Consider the following 27,392-nt stretch of genomic DNA (forward strand, 5'->3'; position numbering starts at 1 on the left):
ACAGCATAGTTACACAGATCCAATGGATCAGAGCCAGGTCGAAAATGTAGTAGACAATCTTAATTCATTACAGGAAAGATGTGTGATGAGAACCATACCCGTTGTGGGTCTCAATTAGTTCAAGCTGGCGGAGGGCAATCCAAAGCCAGAAGGTGATCATGTGGCAAGGAACCATAGCGGGCCCTGCAAAGGAGGGGATCCCAAGGAGCAGCACCTCCGCCCAATGAGCATAGGGTGCTGCAAAGCCAATAGTCGTTGTGAATTCATGGTGGACACGGTGTATCTTCTCGTACCCCCATTTGCAGTGCATTAGTCGGTGAATCTAGTAGTTGCCATAGTCCTCCACCACGAAGTAAACCAACAGTTGCAAAGTCACTTCCCACAGTGAGGGAAGGGGAAGCCCAGTCCTTATCCCCACAAACTACAAATAACTCTTTTAGTAAAGATAGAACAAAAATCTTCAAGAAAGTGGGTGGAAAGAAAAACAATGATGCTTTTATTCGGCTACGTAATTAAAAAGTAGATCAACAAAAAATATTACAAATTGAATAATGCAAAAAAAAAAAAAAAGTGAGGTACTTGTTATTGAACTAATAAAGAGGTTTTTTCTGCCCAGAAAATAGATCAAACTGCAGTGCAACCCTAAGGAATCAAGAAGGGACCTTGATGGTGGGGTAGGAGGAGAGTTGAAGCGGGCCGACGATGAGGAGGAACACCCGCATGATTTCCTTATAGCACTGGAAGAAGGAGGTCGGCGGGAGGCGGATCTTGGGCTAGATCTTGAAAGAGGAGACTGAGGCAGGGAAGCCGAGTTCGATGAGGGCGAGTGGGAGCGGCGCGAGGGAGAAAATGACGAAGAGGAAGATGATGTTATGGTAACATAGGAGGTAGTCAGGCATCCGTGTGGTGTAGCGGAACCAGATGTCCTCGGCAAAGGTCAGACTCCGCCCCAGCGGCGCCTCCGCCTCCCCAGCATCGCGTACAGCAACATCGCCGGCAACGCAATAAGCGATCTGAACGAGAGCGACGATACCATCGGCAATGGGGATGTAGATCCGAATCGCCGGAAAAGGCTGACGCGCCTTGTGCTCCGCCGCTGGTGGCACCGCGATGGCCGTAGTGGAGGAGCAGAGAAAGTCGGAGAGAGAGGGAGGGGACAAATGCGATCGCTCTTTTCCCGGCTGTTGCTGCTCCTACGCGGCTCCAGTGAGCGAGACTGCCAGAGATTGTGAGAAAAGAGGGACAAAAATGCTTAGGGATAGAGAAGGTAAGAGGGGAATGCGGCGGCAAACAAATTTCGGGGAGAGGGAAAGAAAAAAAACAGCGGTAAAAAATGGCGAAGGGGAAAAAACGGTGAAGGAAAAAAAATACCGGTATTCAATATCACTTAATAGACAACGGTTTTCAAAAACCGTTGTCGTAACTCCAAAAAAAGCGCATAAAAACAACAGTTTTTAAAAACTGTTGTCGTATCCTTTAAAAACCGTTGTCGTAGCCCCAAAAAAACATAAATAGACAACGGTTTTTAAAAACCGTTGTCGTAGGCTAAAAAAAATGCTAAAAGACAACGGTTTTTGTTAAAACCGTTGTTAAAAGTCAAAACAACAACGGTTTGGCATAAAACCGTTGTCGTTTCAGTGTTGTTGAATAAGGATTTTGTTGTAGTGTAAAGACCCACTTACACCCAATGGGTTTTACCCCTTCAGGTGGATCAACCAAAGTCCATACTTGGTTGGTGTACATGGATTCTATTTCGGATCTCATGGCCTCTAGTCTTTTCTCGGAATCTGGTCTCATCACAACTTCCTGATAGGTGGTAGGCTCATCCTCTATGAGCACAATGTCATCATGGTCAGACAAGAGAAATGAGTATCTCTCAAGCTGACGACGTACCCTATCAGACCTGCGAAGAGGTATGTCTACTTGAACTGGTTGTTTTTCCTCAACTCCTTGTGGAACAACATCATCCACAACACTTTGTGGTTCCAGTCCAATTTCCATCGAGGCATCAGTGCTATTGTTCGCATCTTGAACTTCTTCAAGATCGAACGCGCTCCCACTAGTCTTTCTAGAAACAAAGTCCCTTTCTAGAAAGACTCCAGTCTTTGCCACAACTACCTTGTGCTGACTGGGAATGTAGAAGTAATATCCCTTAGTTTCCTTGGGATATCCAATAAAGTAGCACTTGTCGGATTTGGGTCCTAATTTGTCTGAGACTTGACGTCTAACATAAGCCTCACAACTCCAAATCCTCATGAAAGACACCTGGGCATCTCTCCCAGTCCATATCCTATATGGTGTCTTTATCACGGCCTTGGATGGAACTCGGTTAAGTATAAAAGCTGTCGTGTCTAGAGCATAGCCCCAAAGGTATGTCGGAAGATCTGTGTGACTCATCATCGATCGTACCATATCTAATAAGGTACGATTCCTCCTTTCAGATACACCATTCCACTGTGGTGTTCCAGGAGGAGTGAGTTGGGATAGAATCCCACACTCAGCTAGATAGTCACGGAACTCATGGCTAAGGTATTCTCCACCTCGATCGGATCGAAGTATCTTAATACTCTTGCCAAGCTGGTTCTGTACTTCATTCTTGAATTCTTTGAACTTTTCAAAGGATTCAGACTTATGTGTCATCAAGTACACATAACCATATCTACTGAAATCATCAGTAAATGCGATGAAGTACCTATAACCGCCTCTAGCAGCGACATTGAAAGGGCCACATACATCACTATGTATGAGTCCTAACAAATCAGTCGCTCTTTCGTTGTGCCCACTAAAAGGAGTCTTGGTCATCTTGCCTAGTAGGCATGACTCACACGTCTCATAAGATTCAAAATCAAATGAGTCCAGCAAACCATCCTTATAGAGCTGGGATAAGCACTTGTCATTTATATGACCTAAGCGACAGTGCCAGAGATAGGTTTGGTTCAGGTCATTTGACTTGAACCTCTTGGTATTTATGTTATAGATAAGGCTTTCAAGGTCTAGAATATAGAGTCCATTTATCAGAGGTGCACTACAATAGAACATTTCGTTTAAATAAACGGAACAACATTTGTTCTTTATTATAAATGAAAAACCTTTCTTGTCCAAACAAGAAACAGATATAATGTTCTTAGTTAAAGCAGGCACATAACAACAATCATCTAATTCTAGTACAAGCCCAGAGGGTAGAGATAGATGGTAAGTTCCTACAGCAATAGCAGCAACCCGTGCTCCATTACCTACTCGTAGGTCTATCTCACCCTTCGTCAATGCCCTGCTATTTCTCAGCGCTTGTACATTAGTACAAATGTGCGAAGCACATCCAGTATCTAATACCCACGATGAAGAAATAGAGAGGTTGACTTCTATAACATGTATACCTGAAGTAGAAATCTTATTTCTCTTCTTCTTAAGATCTTCCAGGTATTCTTTGGAGTTCCTCTTCCAGTGCCTTGCTTGTCCTTGATATAGGTGACAAAAATGTTCAACTATATCGTAAGCGCCCATCAACTCATGTTGCTTCTGAAGCTCAGAGTTCATGGTCGCGAGCATAAGACAGGACACATCTAATGCGTCATCTTGATACTTCTTGTAAGCATCACGGTCTGCTCGCGTGGCAGTGGCAAGAGGAGCCTCCGGAATGGGCTGCTCCAGAACGTACAGTTTACGTTCTTGAGTGAGAACTATTCTCAGGTTCCTGTACCAGTCCAGGAAATTTGCTCCGTTGAGCTTGTCCTTCTTAAGGACAGAACACAGAGAGAAGTTGTTCGTGTTTGACGTCATGGAAATTCTACAACAGAAATAAATGCAGAAATAAGTATCATATTCTTAATCATTTAATTAAGCCTTTAACTAAATGATGCTCCCACTGAATTCTATAATTCATGTGAGACAAGATCCACATCATACTAACCCTTGAGTTAGTTTTGGCTAATACGTCCAAGACTTAGTATGATCGGTAGGTAACGATTACCAATTACATCTCTATGCAACTCTTGTTTATAGGATCAAAATCCGCATTTATATTAAAACTCGAGTTAGCTTTGGCTAATACGCCCAAGAGTTAATATAAACGTGATTTTGACCTATCTACCAACCATTGGATAATGCCTATAGTTAAACTCGATCCAATTGAGTTAACTAGTTACTCAATCTAATTGAGTTGTACTCACCCATGCGTTGATAGGCGGGACCAAGATTGTCCCTCCGTACCCTACCAAGATAGTATGTGTTGCTCTGCTTTGTCAGATTCAACAACAACATGCGATCGAGGTAGTGGTAGGTATCACGGCATGGTAGGCATTACGAGTTGACGCGTTTTAGATCTAATCTAAACGATGATACGTATCATATACTAGATAGATCTAATCTAATCGAAGGGTGCATCATGTGCACGACTCAGATCTAATCTAATCGTTAGGCACTAATTAATTACTTAATTAACTAGCATGCATCACATACACACAAAAGCGATTAATTAAATAATTTTGTGATTATGTCATGGCCCTACTACGATCTTCTCAAGCCAATGAGAAGATCAGATGGTCAACCTAAGGTCAACAACTTCTCAAGCTCCTTCCTTTGACCACCTTGTGTTGCTCGCGCCCTCCTCGTAACTCCGTCTCGAGTGGACCTTCCACCGCTTCAAAATTTACATTACATTTTTAAAACTTGAGTTACCTTTGAGTCTAAATCTAATTTACAACAAGAATAAAAATAAAGGCACGACGCGCAGGTCGCGAAAAAAATAAAAGTACAACACGCACATCACATCACGGCGCTCAGGCCGTATTATGAATTACAACACAAATTGTCCAATCGAATTGGGTCTTTGGGCCATGACTATCACAAAAATAATATATAATTCAAAATTATATATTTCTATAATTTTTTGTAATTTTTCTATAATTTTTACAATTTTTAGGAGTATAATTTCCCAGCGGTTCCTTTTAGCGGTTTTCGGGCGCAATCGCGGAACGAATCCCCTTGCGGGGCCAGGGGTAGCGCCCCTACCCGCGATCTAACCATCGCGAGGGTTCCATTGCAATCTAACAGCGCCTTAGCCCACTGTCCCAAAAAGTTTTGGGGCGAAACTTGGCCGTTTTGGAAAATTCTTCTCGGTAGTCGAAGCCTACAAGTGTCGAAACACTTATGCTTCGCTTCTACGAGAAAAATACCCATAAAAACTATAAAAATTATAAATTTACAGAATATTACAGAACTAAAAAGTTTTCATAAAACACAAAATAAACTCGTAATCATCTTCGCACGTGGCTCTGATACCACTGTTGGGTTTTTCGGGCCGCGAAAATCGCGTTTTCGCGTCGCGGAAACCCTGAAAGCCCCAAAGTCAACGGATCCGTGCGAAGAAAATTTTCAAAATTATGATTACGAGTTTCAAACAATGATCTACAGTAGATCTACAAAGGAAAAACATTTTATACCTTCGATGCGTGCCCTTTGCGTATCCCGCTCGTCCAAGGTACGTCGGATCTCGAAGTTGTCAACGTAGACAACTCTCTAGTGATATCCACACGAACAAGATGTGTTCTCTAACACTCAAGGATGGAGAAGAGAGCACCCCAAGTGTGCTAGCACTTTCTAGGGCTCTCGGATAGGATTTGAAAGGAAGAAAAAGAGAGGATGCAAAAAGAATCTCATACACTCAAGAAGTAGTATCCTCCTTTGTGATCTTCACTCTTCCTTATTCTCTTAGAACTCACTCAACCACCTTCTCCTTCCATGAAAACTCACGGCAACAGCAAGCAAAGAGGAGGAAGAAGCTAGGAAGAAGGAGAAGCAATTACCACACATGAATACACATCAATACACAAAAACAAAACCTCCTCACCACATTAGTGTGGCCGGCCACATGTTGTAACCTCCCTCGTTAATGTGGCCGGCCACATTAAATGGCATGGGATGTGTAATCTCCATGAGGTGGCACACCATGAAGATGTGGAAATGATGTGGCAAGTTTAGTCATGCCATGTAGGATGAGTCAACCTTCATGATGTGGCAATACATCAAGTCAAACTTGATGTTTCAACTTCCATCTGGTCAAATCAAAATTAACCAATTCTCTTCCTTGTTGAGTTAAATCCAATATTTGATTCAAGTCAATTTCAATTTAATGAATCTCAATTCATTAATATAAATTGACTCAATGAATCAAATTTAAATTAAACTCATTCAACAATTGAATCTAATTGAGTCTAACTCAATAAGTCTAATTTGAATTAATCCGAATCCAATCTTTGGTGCATCATATGAACCTAATCCAATTGGTTCATCCTATGAACCTAATCTCCATCCACTTGTTCTTTGTGTGTGACCCAATAGGTTCTTGTAACGTTGGCAATGTTTCTAAACTCCTTTAAAAATAAAAGCAATGAGCGGCATCTAGCAATACATCATTGCTACCCAAGTTACAAGAAATGTTGAGATCCAACATCACCTTGTGATTACTAATTGTGACTCCTCACAATATATGACAAGTGTCCTTCTATCCTAGACATCTAGATTGATCAATGTGAGGCATAGACCGTGTCATCCTCTGACCAATCTAAATCTTGAACTCCAAGTAGACTCACTAAATCAAATGAGCTCAATATCTTATATTGACTCATTTGGGCATGACCATGCACTTCGTGGTCTCACTCTATCAAGAATACTGATGTCTCTCCCGTCATATAGGAGGGATAGATCCCATCTACATCACTCACATCTCTCCGCATAATTTGTTACATACCCAGTAATCGCCTTTATAGTCCACCCAGTTACGGGTGACGTTTGACGAAACCAAAGTACATAACTCCTTATGTAGGGAACCATGGTGACTTCAGGTCTAAGGACTAGTAGTCATACTAATAGCCACTTGAGAAAGTATATGACACTCATATAACGATCCATGATACTTTCTCATGGTGGGTCATTCAGTATTCATTCTCTAATGTATACTCATGTGTCAACTTGATATCTCTATATCCATGACTTGTAAGATCAAGTCATCGAGTTGACCTACATGCTAGTCTTATTGCATTAACATTATCCCTGAATGTTAATACTCGACTAGGAATGATTGAGAGTAGTGTTCCCTATATCATCTCACTATCGGTTCAACTAACCGATTGATATAGGTGAGAACCGTCTACTCGAGGACGTTATCATACTTAGTTTATTTGGCACCAATACAAGTAAGTATAATAATCAAAAACCAAATGCCTTTATTTATATAGAATATGATACAACAAGTCCAAAATACAATCATCAAATGATTGGCTCTAGGGCTCTAGCTAACAAAAAGGGGCCCGCGGGAATGGGGGAAGGTTCTGAAAGAACTTCTTCTTTAACCACCGGAGCCTTTCCTCGAGAGTTTCCCTCTTGAATCTCTAGTGGGGCAACGAAGGCACCCGGAAATTGTGAACCTGAAGCGGTGGCAGTAGGAGGAAGGGGAGTCTGAGCGACAGGAGGATCTGTCGAAGCCGGATATGGTCCTGTGGATCTACGTCGGGGTCTATGGCGGAGTGGTTGGTCGTCGAAACTTGAATCCTCTGAAGGCGATCAAGACTGGTGAGCAGGGAATTCAGGTATAGTTCGTTGGGTTGGACCGGGAGTAAAACGTACATGGGTGGTCGGTCGGGAAGTTGGTAGAGAGGCTAATCTAGGATCTGAGCGAGGGGGTGATCGGAGGGTTGATTGAGGGGCCGATCGGGGAGTGGGGGCCTCGGAGGTCCTAGGGCGAGAGGAGGCAGAATGTGGAAGATTCCTCCTAGCCAGGATAAGACAGCCCCTGCGATTTATTTCTTGGTCGCTTAAGGGCAGAGGATGGGCTTCAGAAGCATGATCAGGGTATTGGCTAGGAAGGGAACATCAGAATTAGAGCTGCGCAATAAAAAGTAAAGAAATACAAGTTAAGGCCAGAGGGAACTTACCTAGGGAGTAGGGCAGTTCAGAAGGAATGCGACTTATCCTGAACAGAAAAAGCAGATCCTCAGCCAGCAGAGTGAGCAGGTTCAGGCGCTAACACGACAGTTGAGCAAAAGCCTCCATAAAGAGGGGATCGGTCTGGAAATCCCCCAAGTGAGGCGCTGCGAGAAGGGATGGCTGCCATCGAGTAAGTCATTCCACGACAAAAGGGAAGTTGAGGAAAAAATATTTATTCTTCCAATCAGCGTCAGAAGAAGGAATGGAACAAAAGAAAGTGGTGTGAATATGAGCTTGAAGGTGAAACAAGCCCTCGTTCTAACGGCGAGGGGTAAAAAAGTAGCGGAACAAGCGGGGAGACCATGAGATATCACATACTTCACAGAGGACAACAAACCCACACATGATCCTCAAGGAATTGGGAGATAGCTGACCTAGAGGAATTCTAAAGTAGCGGCTCACCACCGAAAAAAGGGGATGGACAGGGAAGCGGAGACCAGCAGCAAATTGCTCCTTAAAGAAAGTAACATACCCCTCTGGAGGGGCAGAGGCTCGGTGGATCGCTGAAGGTATGATGATGTGCATCTCCTTAGAAACCTCATAATTATAACGAAGGTCATCTAGGTCTTCTCACGAGAAAGTAGAAACTCCAGGGGCATAAACGGGTGCAGGGGAAGCCATGTGGAAAACCAAAGCAGTAAACAGGCAACTAATCACAGCAGGTGGCGGGAGCAAAGAAAAAGAGGAGGTGAAAAAGTTCAGAGGAAGGAAGAAGGAGGTATATTTATAGACGCCACTCCCAGGGACATTATTGTCATCAGGCATCTAACGGTCCATAGCGCAGATAACTCAAGTCATCCAAACAAAGAGGTCGTCGGATCAGCATAGAGAAAGGTGTCAAGGAAAGTTGTCAGAAAAAGTAACGGTGTGGAATACGAGGGTAATAAAGAGGTATGGTAGCCTCGGAAAAGAGCGCGACCACAGTTATTGCTCCCTTGAGCCCTGTAACAACAAAGATTGAAAGATATACTCAAGAGAGTAGGCCATCCAAGATCTAGATCAGCAACACTGGTCAGGATATAAAGGAGGTTCGAGCCGGACCCCGACCAAAGGATAGGCAGATCTTGCTTGTAACCTCGGAGAACTAGTGGGCGTAAGACATGAAGTGCTCCAGGAAGAAGCACTCGCTCGATGGGTCTTTTAAGTGAATTGAGATAGATGCCAACACGAAATACCCATTAAATAAGGAAAATGTTCCAAATAAGGCGTGTACACCCAGACTTGGTTCATTGCAAAGTTACAGAAGTAAATACAAAGTCATCGTCGTCGTAAAAGGAAGGAAAAGCTTCAGCGGGGAGTTCATCTACGAGGCGGGTCCTGTTCAGAAAGCTATATGGGGGAGCAGACCGGGGGAGGCCTGGTAAGCCTAAAATTGCTGGTGTCACGAATGGGCTTATCAAATTAATAAATGTATTATCCACTGAACCCCTTAACTACACAATCATGTTGTAATAGCGAGCCCAGGATTTAACCTCGAGGAACCAACGGTAGGATGTAATCTTAGGATCGTATTTTATTTCTATTTTTTTGGGGGGGTTTTAATATGAAAATGGTGGTTTAAACTTTGAATCAAAATCTAACAAATGAAAAGCACAGAAATTAAAAACTAATCTAATGCATAAATGAAACCTAACTAAGTGCCAATGATCAAACCATAACGCATTGTCACTCTACGTCATAATTAAACCATCAACACTCACTTAAACTAAGAATAAAATAGCAAGGCATAAACTAAAACTACAAAAACTAAACTACTCAACAGTGCTACAGATTAAACTAAAGCAGAATTAAGAATAATTTCAAACTCAATGGAAATGAATTATCCAAAACACTTGAATTAAAACAATTAAGATAAGAATAACTATGGTTACTGAATCCAATCTAACCTACGAACAAGCAATAAACAGAATTGTAGATTCAAAATGAACAAGAATTGCAAACAATCAAGTAGCTGCACAAAACTCGGATTGTAAAACTCAAATAAAATTGAAATTGCAAAAGAGAATATCAGATCTGAAGATCTGAGCAAATTCAAAAACAAATCAAAAGAAAATTAAACAAAACAAAAGCATTCCACAATCCAAACCCGTATCCTCAATCCTTCCTTTCTACCGTGAAGCAAATCTGCCTTTGGGAACACCCTTCGGGCAGTCACTGGCAAAGAATCAAACTCACAGTTCATTCAGGAGAAATCCAAGCTACTGGGAATGCCCTAACCAGCTCAGATTCATCCGAATGCTCCAGCCGACGAAGAAACAGAGCACTCTCGCCAATTCGCAAACGCGAGGTGAAGATGAAGATGGATTGTACTCTAGAGAACCGGGGAACACCCTCAACAACTCCAGAGTGAATGGCAGAAGCTCATATCGGGAAACGCCCTCAAATCTGGCTTGGATGAAGCTCACGGACAACAAAATCACAACCTGGGAATGCCCTCAAATCGCTACTCTGTGCTTCGTTTGCTGGTCGCTGGATCAATAGAGGTTCGCCAGAGATGAGTAGGGATGAAAATCGAATCTAGAAATGGAATGGGAAGCTGCGACGGGGATGAAGAAGAAGGGGGGACAGTGGCGGTGTCACGGAATCACCAAGCTCCGAAGAAACACGGTAGCTTCTCAAAGCCTTTATACCCTTTTCAAATCTGATCGGACGGTCCAGATTAATTCATGCTTGATCAACGGTTGGATAAATTCATATCTGGATCAAAACCTCTGGATCTTCATCTATGGCTGTGATCTCCTCCTCATTAGGTTGGATGAGTCAGATCTTCAATGGAGGACTCAGATCTGCTTGATTTTGGATGAATGGCCCATAACGCTTTGAAGCTTTATCGTCTTGTTTAGCCCTAGATTTGAACCCCAAGTGTGGTCTGATCTGATCGGGTCCATGACCCTTTTGATGCCTACAAAATAAGAATCAAATATTAGCACCAAATACCATGATAATAGGCTAATTTCCAATTAAGTTCAAGAATACACACAATGCACAAAATGTGATGTAACCATGATTTAGACTTATGTAATCAACATCAAACCATGCATATATGAATCAAAATAATATAGTAAAATCATGGTTATCGAATCCCCCACACTTAATCTTGGACACCCAATGCAAGTAAAGAAAACTAAAAATCATCTCCACAAAAAATTTCCTAGTAATACCTAGAAGATAGTAAAAAGAATTTAACTAAGACCATTTAAAGATCACAACAATCATGAATACAATCCAAACAATAATCAGTAGGTATGATAGTTTCAATCCAATAGAAAAATTAAGCAAGATGCAATCTCACAAGGGATTTACCTATTCTAACTCTTACACTCAAGCATGTACAAGTGGAGCTCACTCAATGTAACACACAACATTTCACTACCATAAGCTTGCTTATTTTCTACTTCTCCACCACCATAGAACATAGCATACATGAATCAAAAGGAATTTATCATCAAGAATTGAGATGAAATCAAGAAGAACAATTAAAGTGAATGAAATGGCAACAGAAAAGAATTCGATGAAAAGTGAAGATGAGAGTATTGGAAGAATATACTTGATGAGTTGACCATTTTGATGTGAAAAGAGATAAATACCATTTGTCGTTACCAATCTAAAATATCAAGCTAACCTCCTCTTCAATTTGATGACAAAAATAGAATCTTGATACTCTATCTTCACATTTGATATACTCTTGATTTGCCAGAATTTTCACTGTTTTTCTACTTAATTCCATCACTTGAAGACTAAAAATCTCAAATCACCTTAATGAAGAAGAATTCCCTCCCCCACACTTGAATTATTGTCCGTCTCGGATAATAGAATACATCACAACTACTTGAAACACATACAGGCACACTTCTTGTTTTCATTCTGCATTCTGCAAATTCTGTGGTGTTATGCAGTTACAAGTCATTACAAATGCAGCAGCTCTAGAATCTGTTATCCAACACATATTCTCATTGAATTTAAATAGATAGGATCATCAACAACAGGGTTAGCTGGTTAGAAACAGAATAAATTTTGCATGAGTTCCATATCTGCAGAAATAGAATCAAATGTTGCAGAAAATTTGAGTTTAGATTCTGGATTCTGAAAATCAGCAACAACTTAAAAGCAATCTAACTAAATTCTCCAGGATTCAATTTTTTAAAGAATTCTCATTTGGCATCAGGAACTGAGTTCTTGTGCTTACAGTTTCAGAATTTCCATTCTGAGATTGCAAATTTGAATACTAAGCTGAATACCTTTCCTGCAGTTTCAACAGCCGGAATAAAATTTTGTTATGCAATTCACTGCTTCAATTCCAGAAATTAAATCTTAGAAAACTTCAGGTTAAAACTTGTAGGTTTAGCTTAGGAGAGAGTATCATTTGTCAATACAGATTTTGTTACTGAACAATGAATTTGTCAGATTCTATAATCTGTTTCCATAGAGCAGATTAAATTGCAATGGTCTTGGGAATGAAGAAATACCAAATGATAATCATAAATCAAAAGCTTCACTTGGAATTCTTATTACTTCAAGACTGCAAATGAGAACTTATCACATAGATTTCATACTTCTAATAGTTTCAATGAATTTTGACTCAATGAAATTTCAACAATCAAATTAAGTCCTTGATAACAAAATTTTCCTACATAACCATCCAAACAGTTCTAAGTCACATAATAGATTCAGTATATTTCATTTCCAGCAACAAAATTTAAAAACTGGCAGCAACATCTTCACCCTGCCTCAAAATAGAAATCGGCACACAATGGACCAAATTGATACTTAAAATTCAGAACTGAATTTCTGCAGAAAAACATTGCTGGTCAATCGGATGCAACAATAGTCAACAAAATCAGAACCAAAGTATCAAAATCCTATTAAGAATATCAACTTAGGTTGTCAGCTTGTGTACCACAGTTGGGTCTGTAGATCTCTGAATTTCTGAATCCAGAATGCAATTCCATCTTGGTTACTGAACTTCAGTTAAGAATTCACAACTCCGGGTGATATCAATTCAAATCATGGAATCCACTTGAAATCCCATTGATCAGAAAAATGAAAAGCAACTTGGATCATAACATTCAATGTAATTATTTCCAACAACAAAATCTAAAACCAGCTGTAATTCTGAAATCAGCAGCAGATTTTAGAACAGAGTTTTAGATAAGAGCCAGCAGTAGTACATTTTACTCTCCTGAGGTTTGCAACAGAAATCTTGGCACACACAACTTCACATCACTCGCAAAATTTGTAGCATCTTTGTTGGCACACAATTAAATCCAGCTGCAATAAACATAGCTCCAAATATTCCAAGCTGTCAACAAAAATTAGCAAGTTGCAGCTCCTATTCCAGAAATCCAAATTCAGAATTTAGATTCTGATAACTTTGATAACTGCCACTCCGTTTTGATCTGATTGAAGATTGCATTCCTATTGCAGCTGTTCTTAGTCATTCGTTAGCTGGGGAAATGAACTCATCTTTGTATGGCTAAAGAAGCAAACAGAATTAAAGCACAACACAGCTCTAAACTCAGCTCCTGCTAAATAACATTCCAAAACCTAATCTGTAGATTTGGTTCAGTTTCAGTTTTCAGCTTTGTTTCCTTGTTTGGTATCAAATTTCTTGTCTAAAAGTCTTGTAGCTCTGGAGAAGAAAAATATTCATTAATCACCACTCAAATAATAGCTAGATTTCAAATTATTCATGGACAAATAACTTTGAACTCCACTTTGTGTATAAAGATACAGATTTCAGTTCTTGCTTCAATTTTGGACTTTGTATCAATATGTCACTGTCTAGCCATAAGAAATTTCAATACTTCTTCATCTTGTCTCTTAAGACCCTTTACAATGCATAACGGAGAAGTTTACAGATTTAAGCAACTCTAAATAGTTACAATCCATTTCCCAATTTGGCATAAGATTGCCACATTTTTCTGCAAAATCTGCACTTCTTGAATTACTGCACTATATTCATTTATGTCATTTCAACAATATTTTCTTTTATTTTCATTGTTCCATTTCAGATCTGAAATTCCAACCACCACTAACTTCATTTATCCTTCTCATTCAACCAAATTCAACCTTTAATTGCTAATAAGTGTCATTTCTATTCCATCTTTGCAGTAGTTGAAATGAATCTTGGTAGAAGCTATTGATGTCAAAATTTCATTTGTTACTTCATGTTACAAAAACTCATCTAAGCTTCTCCTTTCCCTGATACTGCTTCTGAATTTACACCATTGATTCCAATTCTGCACAACTTTCAATTTTTTTCAGAACTGCACAATTATGCATCTCTCACAGAATTCTGAATTTCAGATTTCTACACTTGATATCTTCATCTGATGTTACTAATTTCTCACTTCAAGCTTCAACAAATCATTCCCAATGAACTTAACAATCATGTAATCACATAACAGCTTGAATTCCCAGCTTGTCTCAGCTCATACATCAATTAGAAAATTACTGCAATTCAGAATTCCAGAAATTTGATGCTAACAGAATTCTTCCAGTAGGTTTATAAAGAATGCTATCATGGTGTAAACAACAATTGCTGCTAGAATTTCAAAAGCTTCAATTACTTCTCAAAAACATCAAAGGCTGAAAATGAAAAAGCTCAGACTATCCAAAAAGTTGCACACACTTGATACAAATGTAAACTATGCTATACTCAAATGTTGAATTCTGTTTTCAGTATTTTAAAGTACCCATTGCTTCACTTTTTTTTTCTTCAACTTTTCATAGTAAATAATGCTATACTCAAGTGCTTCGTTGATGAAATAATTACCACCAATTGAATTCCCCAGCAGCTTAATACCACCTCTTCCCTGCATTTTGATCTCTCATACTCTCTGAAGTTCACTTCTGTATTGAAATTCAGTAAACATACCATAGAAGAAATTTGTAACATGAAGATCTTAAATTCTGCACATAGATATCAGGGATTTAACTTTCATTTCCAAGTTCCCTCAGCAGCCTCAAACATTTCAGTTTCCTAGATCTCCCTTTCAACATTTTGATAATTTCAACATGTTGTTTAACACAGTTTGTAAAAACATGATAAGCATTTAAACACCATTTGTCATTATGAAAGCAGAGCCTCTCTATGTTTCCTCACTGTTTTGGGAGCTGGTGATAGAAAATTGACACATACTTGATACAATTCTCCAATCTGAATTCTATTCTCCAGCTGCTGCTTTTACTGCATTATTGAACTAACTTCCACTAAAGCTTCCAAAATTTGTTTCTTCAATTGTATTTAACTCTAGTTTCCTTGTTAGCTTAAAATTCCCTTTATTTTGCACTTTAGAGCCCACAGAATTGATACCACGTATAGCTTCCAGTTCACTTTACAGCTTCACAGTTTCTAAATTTCCCCTTCACTGTTCCTTTTCTAGCAACTTCAATTCAGAAATCAAATTCATCATCTTCTTCCTTCATATTTTTTCTAGAGTTTAGAATGTACCAACATAGTATCAAGTCTCAAAATTCAAAGCAATTGTAGCTTGCTCTTTGATGGATCGAAAGCGCTAGAGGGGGGGTGAATAGCGCTCGTGGCTATTTTAACGATTTTAAAACACAGAGTAGAAATGCAGCGGAAAGTAAAAGCAAACACAACAGAACGACGCAGATGTTTTACTTCGTTCGGAGCCTATGGCGACTCCTACTCGAAAGCCCGCGGTCCTTGACCACTTTCGGTGGGCAACAACTATAATATCGGAAAGATTACAATTTGAATTACAATTAATGCAATAAGTAAACTGATACCGACAACAAAAGATCGAAGAGTTTGAGCTTCGGGTCGTCGACGTCAAGTAGTAGCACTTCAAGGTCGTCTCGTTGGCAGCACTTCACAGAAGAAAGCTTAGAATTTGTTGTTGTTGTTAAAGTTGCACCTCAACCCTCCTTTTATATGAGGTCCTGGGCGCCTGGGACCTTTCCGGGCGCCTGGAGTGTGACGTAGCCAGCCAACCAGGTTGCTCCATGTGGCGAAGTCGCGCAGGGGATAAAAGTTGGTCCCGGGCGCCCGGACCTGTTCCGGGCGCCCGGACCTCCTTTTTCCAGGAGCCGCTTCTCCTGCAAAACAAGATTAGTCCGAGCAATTGCATACCCTGCAAGACAATGTTAGAATCTGATAATTCATAAGTGAAAAAGAGCTGATAGTCTTCGGACTATCCGAGTCTGACTTCGGATTTCCAACCGGAAACCCTAGGTCGACCCGACGCCTACTGTTCCCTCTACGGGGAACGCGTCCTCACCTACTCCACTCAGGAGATTTACCTGATGCCAGTCCGGTCCTCCAGACCGACTGGACTTTTCGCCTAGGGTTACCACCCCCTACGACCTAGGGTTACCGCCCCCTAGGGTTTTTCTCCACCTAGGGTTACCACCCCCTAGGACCTAAGGTTACCACCCCTTAGGGTTTTCCTCCACCTAGGGTTACCGCCCCCTAGGACCTAAGGTTACCACCCCTTAGGGGTTTTCACCTGCCTAACCGCAGCTAGGACTTTCCTGAAACACTCATTCAAACATGTTAGATCACACACTAACTTAACTTTAAATCCTTTGCCATTATCAAAACTAAGGTTCGATCGTCAGATGCTTCCCGCACCAACAATCTCCCCCTTTTTGATAATGGTAATCGAAATTCAATGTTAAGTAAAAGAAATATGCAGTTATGTATAAGCACAAGACACAAGATAAGCGTGATTAGCAAGATAAGCATAAACATAGCTCCCCCTTAATATAAGTTATTCTCTTTGAATTTTTTACTAATAAACATAGCTCCCCCTTAATACAAGCTTCCTTTAAACTATTTTCTTTGAATTTCTCTTTTTTTTTTTTTGAATTTGAATTTCTCTACTCTTTCTTTGAATTTCTCTACTCTCCCCCTTTTCCATATATCAAAAATGAGCTAGTTTTTGAAAAAACTTAACTTTTCAAGCCAGAATTTAGCAGAAAACATTAGGCAAGGAGTAAGGCAACATTTTTCAAAATTTTATCAATTGAGAAATTTTCAATTTCAGAAATTTTCCGGAAAAACATATTCAGGTTTTTAAAGAAAATTTCCAAGAAACATTTTTAACTTAAAGAGGTTAATTGGCATTAGCTTAAAGAAATTTTCTAACTTAAAAAAAAATTTAATTTAACTAATTTTTGAAAAAGTTTCATCTTAAATAAAATTCCAAAAAAAAATTCAAAATAGAGGACACTTGAAAGTTTTAAATTTGGAGAAAGTTTTTGAAAAATAAGCATAACCTAAAGGAGAAGCGATAACCTTATTGTTTAATAGCTTGCCATTTTGTTATAGTAAGGTATCAGAGCCCTAAAGTCCATGCATGAGTCAAGATTTATTTTGATCAAATATCAGATCCCTTAAGTACAGACATGCTTAAACTTATTATTTCCTTCACCAACTGTCTAACCGTTTAGCTACTTGCTGATTGCCTAGAGGGCAACAGTGTTCACTTGGTTAGTCAAGTCAAGTCAAATGATCCAGTTAGAGTTGACTAAGGCTGGAAGACTTGATTTGATTACTGTTAATCACGTATTTAACGCCCAGACTCATATTGATGCACAAAGATAAGCATTCTTGAGTCCAGGCTGTACCCTATGCATCTCACACCGTTCTATGTTTTACAAACACAATCAAGGTAAACCTAGGTGTTTGTGAGATGCTCTGGCTGAGTCCTGGGGGAACATGATTTCTAGGGGGAAATCCTAGGCTAAATCCAACTTTTGAAAGTCTAGTAAATTAGGGATTTTGAAAAATCAAAGTTTTGCCTAGAATTTTAAAAATGTGATTAAAATAAAAAAAACTGATCTATTAGATTAAGGCATAATCAATCAAGTCTGAAGTAAAAAGTCGACATAGATAAAAGAGTCATAATAGAGCTGCTACATGCTGTACTAGAGTCATAATAGAGCTACAGTCGGAGCTACTGAGATGATGAGGGAGGTGGTCCGGAACCCAGCGACCGGAGTAGTGTCAGGAGCTCAGTGTGACGAGCCCGATCGCCCTCTCGTAGATCTCGGCGCAGGTCGGAGAGCTCCTGCCGTACGTCTCGTCGTAAGTCAGAGACCTCCTGTCGGACCTCTCGTCGAAGATCGGAGACCTCTCGCCGCATGTCCTGATGAAACTCGAAGTTCTCGTTCTGGAGACTCGACATAGCCCTCTCTAGTCCGGAAACTCGACATAGTTCATCGGTGGGAAACCTAGGGTCAATGCTAGGTGTAGAGGGCCCAGCACCAGATTTAGAACGCTTCCTAAATTTCAAACTAATATTACACTAAGAAATAAAAAAGCATTATAAATTGGAATAAAGTTTAGGAAGGGATAGAAATTTTACCGAGGAGCCATTGTAAGAAATTTTAGAACTGACGACCTCGGTTGATTCGAGACTCTGTATTAACCACGGAAAATTTTAATTTGAAAGTTTTCGCAGTGATGCCGGAAAGGGTTAGGGAAAACTTGGTGGTGCAAGGGTAGGGGGTGCCCCCTGCCCCCTATTTATAAGGGAGTCCGGGCGCCCGAACCTGTTCTGGGCGCCCGGGGTCTTGTGAGGCGGGGCGCCTGGGTTCTCTGCGGGCGCCCTGGGTCCGAATACCGGGGGCGCCCGCCCCTGGTTTTTGACCCCTGTTTGTTCGTTTTTTTTTTTTTTTGAGTTTTTAAAAAATGTTTAAGTTAATTTATTAACTTAAAAATGTTTAAGTTAATTTGAAAATTGTTCAAGTTAATTTAAATTTTAAAAATGTTTAAGTTAATTTAAAAAAATGTTCAAGTTAATTTAATTTTAAAAATGTTGAAGTTAATTTAATTTTGAAAATGTTTAAGTTAATTTAATTTTGAAAATACTTAAGTTAATTTATTAATTTTGAAAATGTTTAAGTTAATTTAATTTTAAAAATACTTAAGTTAATTTATTAATTTTGAAAATTTTTAAGTTAATTTAATAATTTTAAAAATGTTTAAGTTAATTTAATTTTGAAAATATTTAAGTTAATTTGATTTTGAAAATATTTAAGTTAATTTGATGTTGAAAATATTTAAGTTAATTTAATTTTGAAAATATTTAAGTTAATTTAATTTTGAAAATATTTAAGTTAATTTAATTTTTAAAAATATTTAAGTTAATTTAATTTTGAAAATAATTAATTTAATTTATTAATTTAAAAATGTTATTAATTTAATTTTAAAATGTTTAAGTTAATTTGATTAAAAAATGTTTAAGTTAATTTAAGTAACATTTAAAATTTAGTTTGCTTAGTCATCTCACCCGATCTATGTTTTCAATCAGGGGATCCTATTATTCTGTGAGATGAATTAGTTCAATTTTTAGGGCTTAGTTTAACTTTATGTTAGATTCGGGTTTAGCTTTGGGTTAAACAAGTAAGCATTCTTTGGATAAACTTCTGGGCTATGGTGAGTCACAAGGAGCTCATTAAAGTAACCAAACCTTTGAGGTTTTCCAAATAGTCCTACCCATTGAACTTAATACTAAACCTTGGTCTAACTAGTTAGGATCCATTTAAGGGTAGCTTCGGTTAGTTCCACTTGGCCAAATGCACCAGGTTGAAGTCATATCTTCCTAGACATGCGATGCCCAAGTTTTCCCAACGTACTATCATCCAAAAACTTCACCAGTACTGTATTTCCAGTTAAAATTTAACCTTTTTTAATATATCCTTATTTACCCATCCGGGTAATCTACTCTTGTTTACCCATTTCGGGTAGATTAAGTTCAGTTACCCTGTCGGGTAAATAGATTTCGGAGTTGCCAGCTATTCTAGACCCTCCTTCTATTTGATTTTTGAGTTTTAAATTTAATTAATAATTAATTTCGAATTTTTGAATTTGAATTACGAATTTTGAATTTGAATTTAATTTTAATTACGAATTTTGAGTTTGAATTTTAAATTTTAATTACGAATTTTGTATTTAAATTTTAATTACAAATTTTAAAATTTAAATTTAATTATTAATTACGAATTTTGAATTTGAATTTTAAATTTTAATTACGAATTTTGAGTTTGAATTTTAAGTTTTAATTACGAATTTTGAATTTGAATTTTAAATTTAATTAATAATTACGAATTTAGAATTTGAATTTTAAGTTTTAATTACGAATTTTAAAATTTAAATTTAATTATTAATTTTAATTGTTTTTCTGCTAGCTCCCCCTGGATCATAGCCTCGATAAGGTTTATCGAGGTTATGTATTTGATCCTTAGGAACCCAGTAATGTCCAAGTCCTACTTGATTGATCAGGTTGGACTTGGCAACCCAAGCTTGGACTGATTTACTATTTGGTTTATTTATTAAGGATAGGTAAGATTTATATTTCTTTTTATACCCTAGTCCAGTTCAATTGTAGATTGCCCTTTGTGTTCCAAGAATCAAGTCAAGATTCTTGGATCCCAAGGAAAATCGTTCTAGGGTTGTTTTCAAATCCTTTACTTGACTTTTCAGATTGGAATTTTCTTCCTTAAGTTTTTGAACTTGAGTTGAGGTTCCAGTCTGAACTTGATCAGTTAAGAATTCGTTGTTAGGTGTTTATTTAAGGAGTGTTACCTCTTTTAGAAGTGATTTGATTCGAATCTTGGACTTAGCTACTTTATGCATTAAATAATTAATTAAGCTATATAAATGATTTTTACTTACAGAGGGGTTCGGTCCTTCGGAAACGGATGCGGATCCGTGGCTTCTCTCGGACTCGACTTCCGATTCGTCCTCACTTCCAGATCTGTTGGTGTAGTCCTGGGCTGTCAATGCGAGAAAGTTCGTCTGCTCTAGTTCTTCGTCGTCGGATTCCTCGGAAGAAGACTCGTCCCATGTTGCCTTCAATGCCTTCTTTCTTTTGGGTTTCTTTGGATCCTTCTGGTTCGGGCAATTTGCCTTGATGTGACCCTTCTGATTGCACCCGTAGCAGGTCACTTCGAATTTAACCTTCGAGCTTGGTTGGACTTCTTTAGACTGGATGGCTTTTCTGAGATCCTTTTTGTTGAAGCCCTTCTTTTTGCAGAGTTTCTTTACTTAGTTGACTATCTCGGTTGTAAGTTCATCGTCGTCTTCCGAGTCTGGTTCTTCTTCTGACTCAAGTTCGGTTCTCCGCTTGATTCTTGATTCGCGCGATCTCCCTATTCCTGCAACCAAAGCCAACCCTTTCTCGGTCGGGCGTGCATTAGTCTGTTCGTGAAGTTCGAATTCTGCAAAAAGTTCATCTAATTTAATGGTAGATAAGTCCTTGGAGACCTTGTGGGCATCTACCATGGATGCCCACAAGGTGTTCCTTGGAAAGGCATTTAGAGAATACCTTATGATGTTCTGGTTGTCTACCTTCTGTCCAATTGCATGAAGACCATTGAGCAGATCTTGAATCCGGGCATGGAGTTGGGCAGTTGTTTCACCTTCCTGCAATTTGATGTTAAATAATTTATTAAAAATTAAGTCTCTTTTACTTACTTTGGTGTCGGATGTCCCTTCGTGAAGTTCAATTAGCTTCTCCCACAATTCTTTGGCGCTGTTGAAGGGGCCGACGCGGTTGAGTTCTTCTTTTGATAGGCCACACTGGAGGGTGCAGGTTGCCTTGGCATTAGCTTCCACCTTCTTGATCAAAGATGCATCCCAGTCCTCGTACGGTAGTGGTTTGCCGGCGCTATCAGATGGTAGTTGGAATCCGGTTTTGACAATCATCCAGACTTCAAAGTAAGTCTGGAGATATGCCTCCATCCGACCCTTCCAGTACCCGAAGTCGTCTCCGGTGAATAGCGGAGGGCGGGCTGTACTGTAGCCTTCTTGAAGGGCCATTTCAGATTAACCTAAAACGAAAAACAACCAACAAAATGTCCCAGGACTTGGTCCTGGCTTAGTAGTGCGGAAGGAAAATGGATCGCTAACTCGGGTGGTGTTGCACCAATTCCAAGAAAAAACCGATTCGAGGGAAAAAGAATTAGAATATAGCTATGAGGCTAAATTCTAATCGACTCCGAAAAAAAAATACCAAGAAAAAATATTTTGAATGGTGGTTGCACCGATTCAAAATGACCCCGCTCTGATACCAATTGATGGATCGAAAGCGCTAGAGGGGGGGTGAATAGCGCTCGTGGCTATTTTAATGATTTTAAAACACAGAGTAGAAATGCAGCGGAAAGTAAAAGCAAACACAACAAAACGACGCAGATGTTTTACTTCGTTCGGAGCCTATGGCGACTCCTACTCGAAGGCCCGCGGTCCTTGACCGCTTTCGGTGGGCAACAACTATAATATCGGAAAGATTACAATTTGAATTACAATTAATGCAATAAGTAAACTGATATCGACAACAAAAGATCGAAGAGTTTGAGCTTCGGGTCGTCGACGTCAAGTAGTAGCACTTCAAGGTCGTCTCGTTGGCAGCACTTCACAGAAGAAAGCATAGAATTTGTTGTTGTTGTTAAAGCTGCACCTCAACCCTCCTTTTATATGAGGTTCCGGGCACCTGGGACCTTTCCGGGCACCTGGAGTGTGACGTGGCCAGCCAACCAGGTTGCTCCACGTGGCGAAGTCGCGCAGGGGATAAAAGTTGGTCCCGGGCGCTCGGACCTGTTCCGGGCGCCCGGACCTCCTTTTTCCAGGAGCCGCTTCTCCTGCAAAACAAGATTAGTCCGAGCAATTGCATACCCTGCAAGACAATGTTAGAATCTGATAATTCATAAGTGAAAAAGAGCTGACAGTCTTCGGACTATCCGAGTCTGACTTCGGATTTCCAACCGGAAACCCTAGGTCGACCCGACGCCTACTGTTCCCTCTACGGGGAACGCGTCCTCACCTACTCCACTCAGGAGATTTACCTGATGCCAGTCCGGTCCTCCAGACCGACTGGACTTTTCGCCTAGGGTTACCACCCCCTACGACCTAGGGTTACCGCCCCCTAGGGTTTTTCTCCACCTAGGGTTACCACCCCCTAGGACCTAAGGTTACCACCCCTTAGGGTTTTCCTCCACCTAGGGTTACCGCCCCCTAGGACCTAAGGTTAACACCCCTTAGGGTTTTTCACCTGCCTAACCGCATCTAGGACTTTCCTGAAACACTCATTCAAACATGTTAGATCACACACTAACTTAACTTTGAATCCTTTGCCATTATCAAAACTAAGGTTCGATCGTCGGATGCTTCCCGCACCAACACTCTTAACATGATAAAACTCAAGAAATGGATTCATTTAGCATACAATCTTAAGAGCACTTCATTCTTGAAAATATTTTCAGCATTTTCTTTTCTAGTACAGTAGCAACTCCATCTTTAAAACCTTTAGCATTAAACACCATTGCATCTTCCAAATCTCCATCATTGGCTTGAACTTGAATCTCATTCACAAATGAATCCTAACATTCAAACTCACTATACACCTCCCCCACGCTTAATTCTTTTGTCATCTTGCAAAATCTAACTCATCAAGAATTCAACCAAAACTCTCAATTAAATGAAGGCAAAGCAAAGGGGATCAAGAATTAGAATGCTAGATGAAAATGTTTCAACAAAATTGTGGAGAAAGAAATGGAAAATATGATGGAACAAAAATGACAAATATCCTTCATTTCCATGCATACATATGCTATTGTGACTTTGAAAAGAAGCAAAGCAAGTTCTAGAGTTTAATTTGCTATGAGTGCATGCCACACAAAGAATATAATAGAGATTAGGCTTAAAGTGGTCCTCTCTAGGTAATATTCATGCAATCAAGCTTAATTGATCAAAATGGATTCCACCACCTTTTTAACCAATATCATGTAAGTAAAACATTCAATCATGTCATATGACCTAAAATTGATGATCAAATTTAAGAGACTTCTACCATCTTAAAAGTATTACTAAAACACTTCATGGAGAATTTTATTAAAAATGGCATGCTATGTAACTAAACAAAATGCAAAGTATGAAAGCAAATGTGAAAATAAAATGCAAAATGTAAAAACAAAGTGCAAATGCAAAGTATGAAACCAAAGAAACGTATAAAGAATTTATTAGATACAAAGCATGAATTAAAATGCAAAAGCAAGCAAAATTGGAATCAACTCCCCTTTAATTCTCGGTGGTTGAAGAAGATTTAGAAGTAGAATCCACCCTGGAAGTGGAGTAACCTTGGTTCCTCTCAAATTCTTCTTATTAATTATTTTTCCTTTCACCATTCTTTCTGAAGGTCTGAGGCGGTTCAGTGTAAGCATCCACTCCGGAAGCTTATATTCTCCTACCACATCAATCAAAGAAAACACCTCCCACACGCATGTGGGATAAAAAGAAAATAGGAGAATATTAGTGTGGGTAGAAAATATATCGAGAAATGAATTACATCTAATAAAATCAACAATTGGTACCTCTATTAAATTTTCTGAAAAATCACAAAAAAATGCTCACCTTATCATGTTAAAAGGTACATGGAGTGGTGATTGTTACCTTTTTCTCATCAAGTAAATGCTCAGACTCTGGTCCTAGTGAATGTACATCTTCATGTGGTGATTCTTGGGTGCTTGGCTCAATAGCACAAGTCCCTACACTTTCATCCTCAAATTCAGGTGATCCTTGGGGTAATGCTTCCAGTAAGCAATCCTCTACACTTAAATTCTCTTCATCCGTATCTGCATTTCCTGCATCTTCAACAACATCTAAAGCAACATTATTAGTAGAATCAAAAATTTGAACAACTACATCATCATCACAAATTAAACTAGAGAATTCTTGTAAATAAATGGGAGTAGGGTCAGGCCTGACAGAATAACTACTTTCCATCTCTCCACTGGAGTTTTATGCTTGTAACTGATTGGATGATGTAATTTCATCTAACTGAATCTGTATGTTCTGTATCCTTGCAAATTATTGCTCTTGATGCTCTCTCATTTGATGAATAACTTCATTACATTTCCAAACTGACTCTGCAAATTGTTCTTGTACTTCCTTATACCTATTTCGCTGCTCCACAAGTGGGTAGTACTGATATTCAACCTGAAAGAACTGAGTCTGAGGATGATCGTAATAACTCTCCATCCAATCCCAAAAATGCTGATAATATGGATCCATGGTCAAAAGAATTTTCTGTTCTTACACTGACAATTAGCAAATCAAATTATAAGACTCAGGAACAAATAAAATCAAACACATGGATATATAAGCATGAAAGCAATTAGAACAACAACAAAAAAATTTTAAGTTTACCAAAATAATGAACAATCCTAAGATTATCAAACACCTCTACAATGTGTCCCCGGCAACAGCGCCAAAATTTGGTAAGCCTAAAATTACTGGTGTCACGAATGGGCTTATCAAATTAATAAATCTATTATCCACTGAACCCCTTAACTACACAATCATGTTATAATAACGAGCCCAGGATCGAACCTCGAGGAACCAATGGTAGGATGTAATCTTAGGATCGTATTTTATTTCTTTTTTTTTTTGGGGGGGGGGGGGTTAATATGAAAATGGGGGTTTAAAATTTGAATAAAAATCTAATAAATGAAAAGAACATAAATTAAAAACTAATCTAATGCATAAATGAAACATAACTAGGTGCCAATGATCAAACCATAACACATTATCACTCTACGTCATAATTAAACCATCAACACTCACTTAAACTAAGAATAAAATAGCAAGGCATAAATGGAATACGATCTAAAGAAAAATTTAAATCTTAACTACAAAAACTAAACTACTTAACAGTACTACGGATTAAACTAAAGCAAAATTAAGAACAATTTCAAACTCAATGGAAACGAATTATCCAAAACACTTGAATTAAAACAATTAAGCTAAGATGAACTATGGTTACTGAATCCAATCTAACCTACGAACAAGCAGTAAATAGAATTGTAGATTCAAAATGAACAAGAATTGCAAACAATCAAGTAGCTGCACAAAACTCGGATTGTAAAACTCAAATAAAATTGGAATTGCAAAAGAGCAAATCAGATCTGAAGATCTGAGCAAATTCAAAAACAAATCAAAAGAAAACTAAACAAAACAAAAGAATTCCACAATCCAAACCCGTATCCTCAATCCTTCCTCTCTACGATGAAGCAGATCTGCCTCTAGGAACACCCTTCGGGCAGTCACTGGCAAAGAATCAAACTCACAACTTCATTCATGAGAAATCCAAGCTACTGGGAATGCCCTAACCAGCTCAGATTCATCCGAATGCTCCAGCCGACGAAGAAACAGAGCACTCTCGCCAATCCGCAAACGCGAGGTGAAGATGAAGATGAATTGTACTCTGGAGAACCGGGGAACACCCTCAACAACTCTACAGTGAATGGCAGTTGCTCAGATCGGGGAACACCCTCAAATCTGGCCTAGATGAAGCTCATGGACAGCAAAATCACAACCGGGGAACGCCCTCAAATTGCTACTCTGTGCTTCGTTTGCTGGTCGCCTGATCAATAGAGGTTCGCCGGAGATGAGTAGGGATGAAAATCGGATCTAGAAATGGAATGGGAAGCTGCGACGGGGATGAAGAAGAAGGGTGAACAGTGGTGATGTCACGGAATCGCCGAGCTCCGAAGAAACACTGTAGCTTCTCAAAGCCTTTATACCCTTTTCAAATCTGATCGGACGGTCCAGATTACTTCAAGCTTGATTAACAACTGGATGAATTCAGATCTTGATCAAAATCTTTGGATCTTCATCTATGGCTGAGATTTCCTCCTCATTAGGTTGGATGGGTCAGATCTTCAATGGAGGACTCAGATCTGCTTGATTTTGGATGAACGGCCCATAACGCTCCAAAGCTTGATCGTCTTGTTTAGCCTAGATTTGAACCCAAGTGTGGTCTGATTTGATCGAGTCCATGACCTTTTTGATGCCTACAAACTAAAAATCAAATATTAGCACCAAATACCATGATAATAGGCTAATTTGTAATTAAGTCCAAGAATACACACAATGCACATAATGTGATGTAACCATGATTTAAGCCTATGTAATCAACATCAAACCATGCATATATGAATCAAAATAATATAGTAAAATCATGATTATCAAGGCCCTGCTCAAACAGTTGGCGTGCAGTGCCCACGCAGCCATAACATAGCATCGTGTCGATCAAATCGCCAATTTTCTTTCCAAAAGTGGTAGACTTGACATAGGCAATTCGGTACGCCTTCAGGCGGCCAATTTCCCCCGCCTTATAGTCAGCTAGCTCTCCTTTAGTATTGTCCCCATCAGCCCACGCCAGCATTATTTCCCGTGTAGCATTGGAAGCCTCTTCCTTAGCCTTGAGAAGATCTGATTGCAAGGACCGGATAGTATCCTTCCCAGCTTCCCATTAGCTTATGAAGGTCGTCTCTTGATCACAGCTGGCAGTTAAGTTCACCTTGGTAATCACCAGGTCTTTTTCCAAAATGACATAGGATTCTTGCAGGGTCTTCAATTGCTCAGAAAGAGTGGCTACCTC

The 27,392-nt window shown here is 39.2% G+C and overlaps 1 pseudogene; it reads right to left on the reverse strand.

The window, feature by feature from the left end:
- Nucleotides 1-67: 67 nt before the first annotated feature.
- LOC122037963 lies at nucleotides 68-27,176 on the reverse strand (annotated as a pseudogene).
- Between the last annotated feature and the right edge of the window lie 216 nt (nucleotides 27,177-27,392).

The sequence above is a fragment of the Zingiber officinale genome, chromosome 1B, assembly GCF_018446385.1.
Source record: "Zingiber officinale cultivar Zhangliang chromosome 1B, Zo_v1.1, whole genome shotgun sequence".
NCBI classification, from domain to species: domain Eukaryota; kingdom Viridiplantae; phylum Streptophyta; class Magnoliopsida; order Zingiberales; family Zingiberaceae; genus Zingiber; species Zingiber officinale.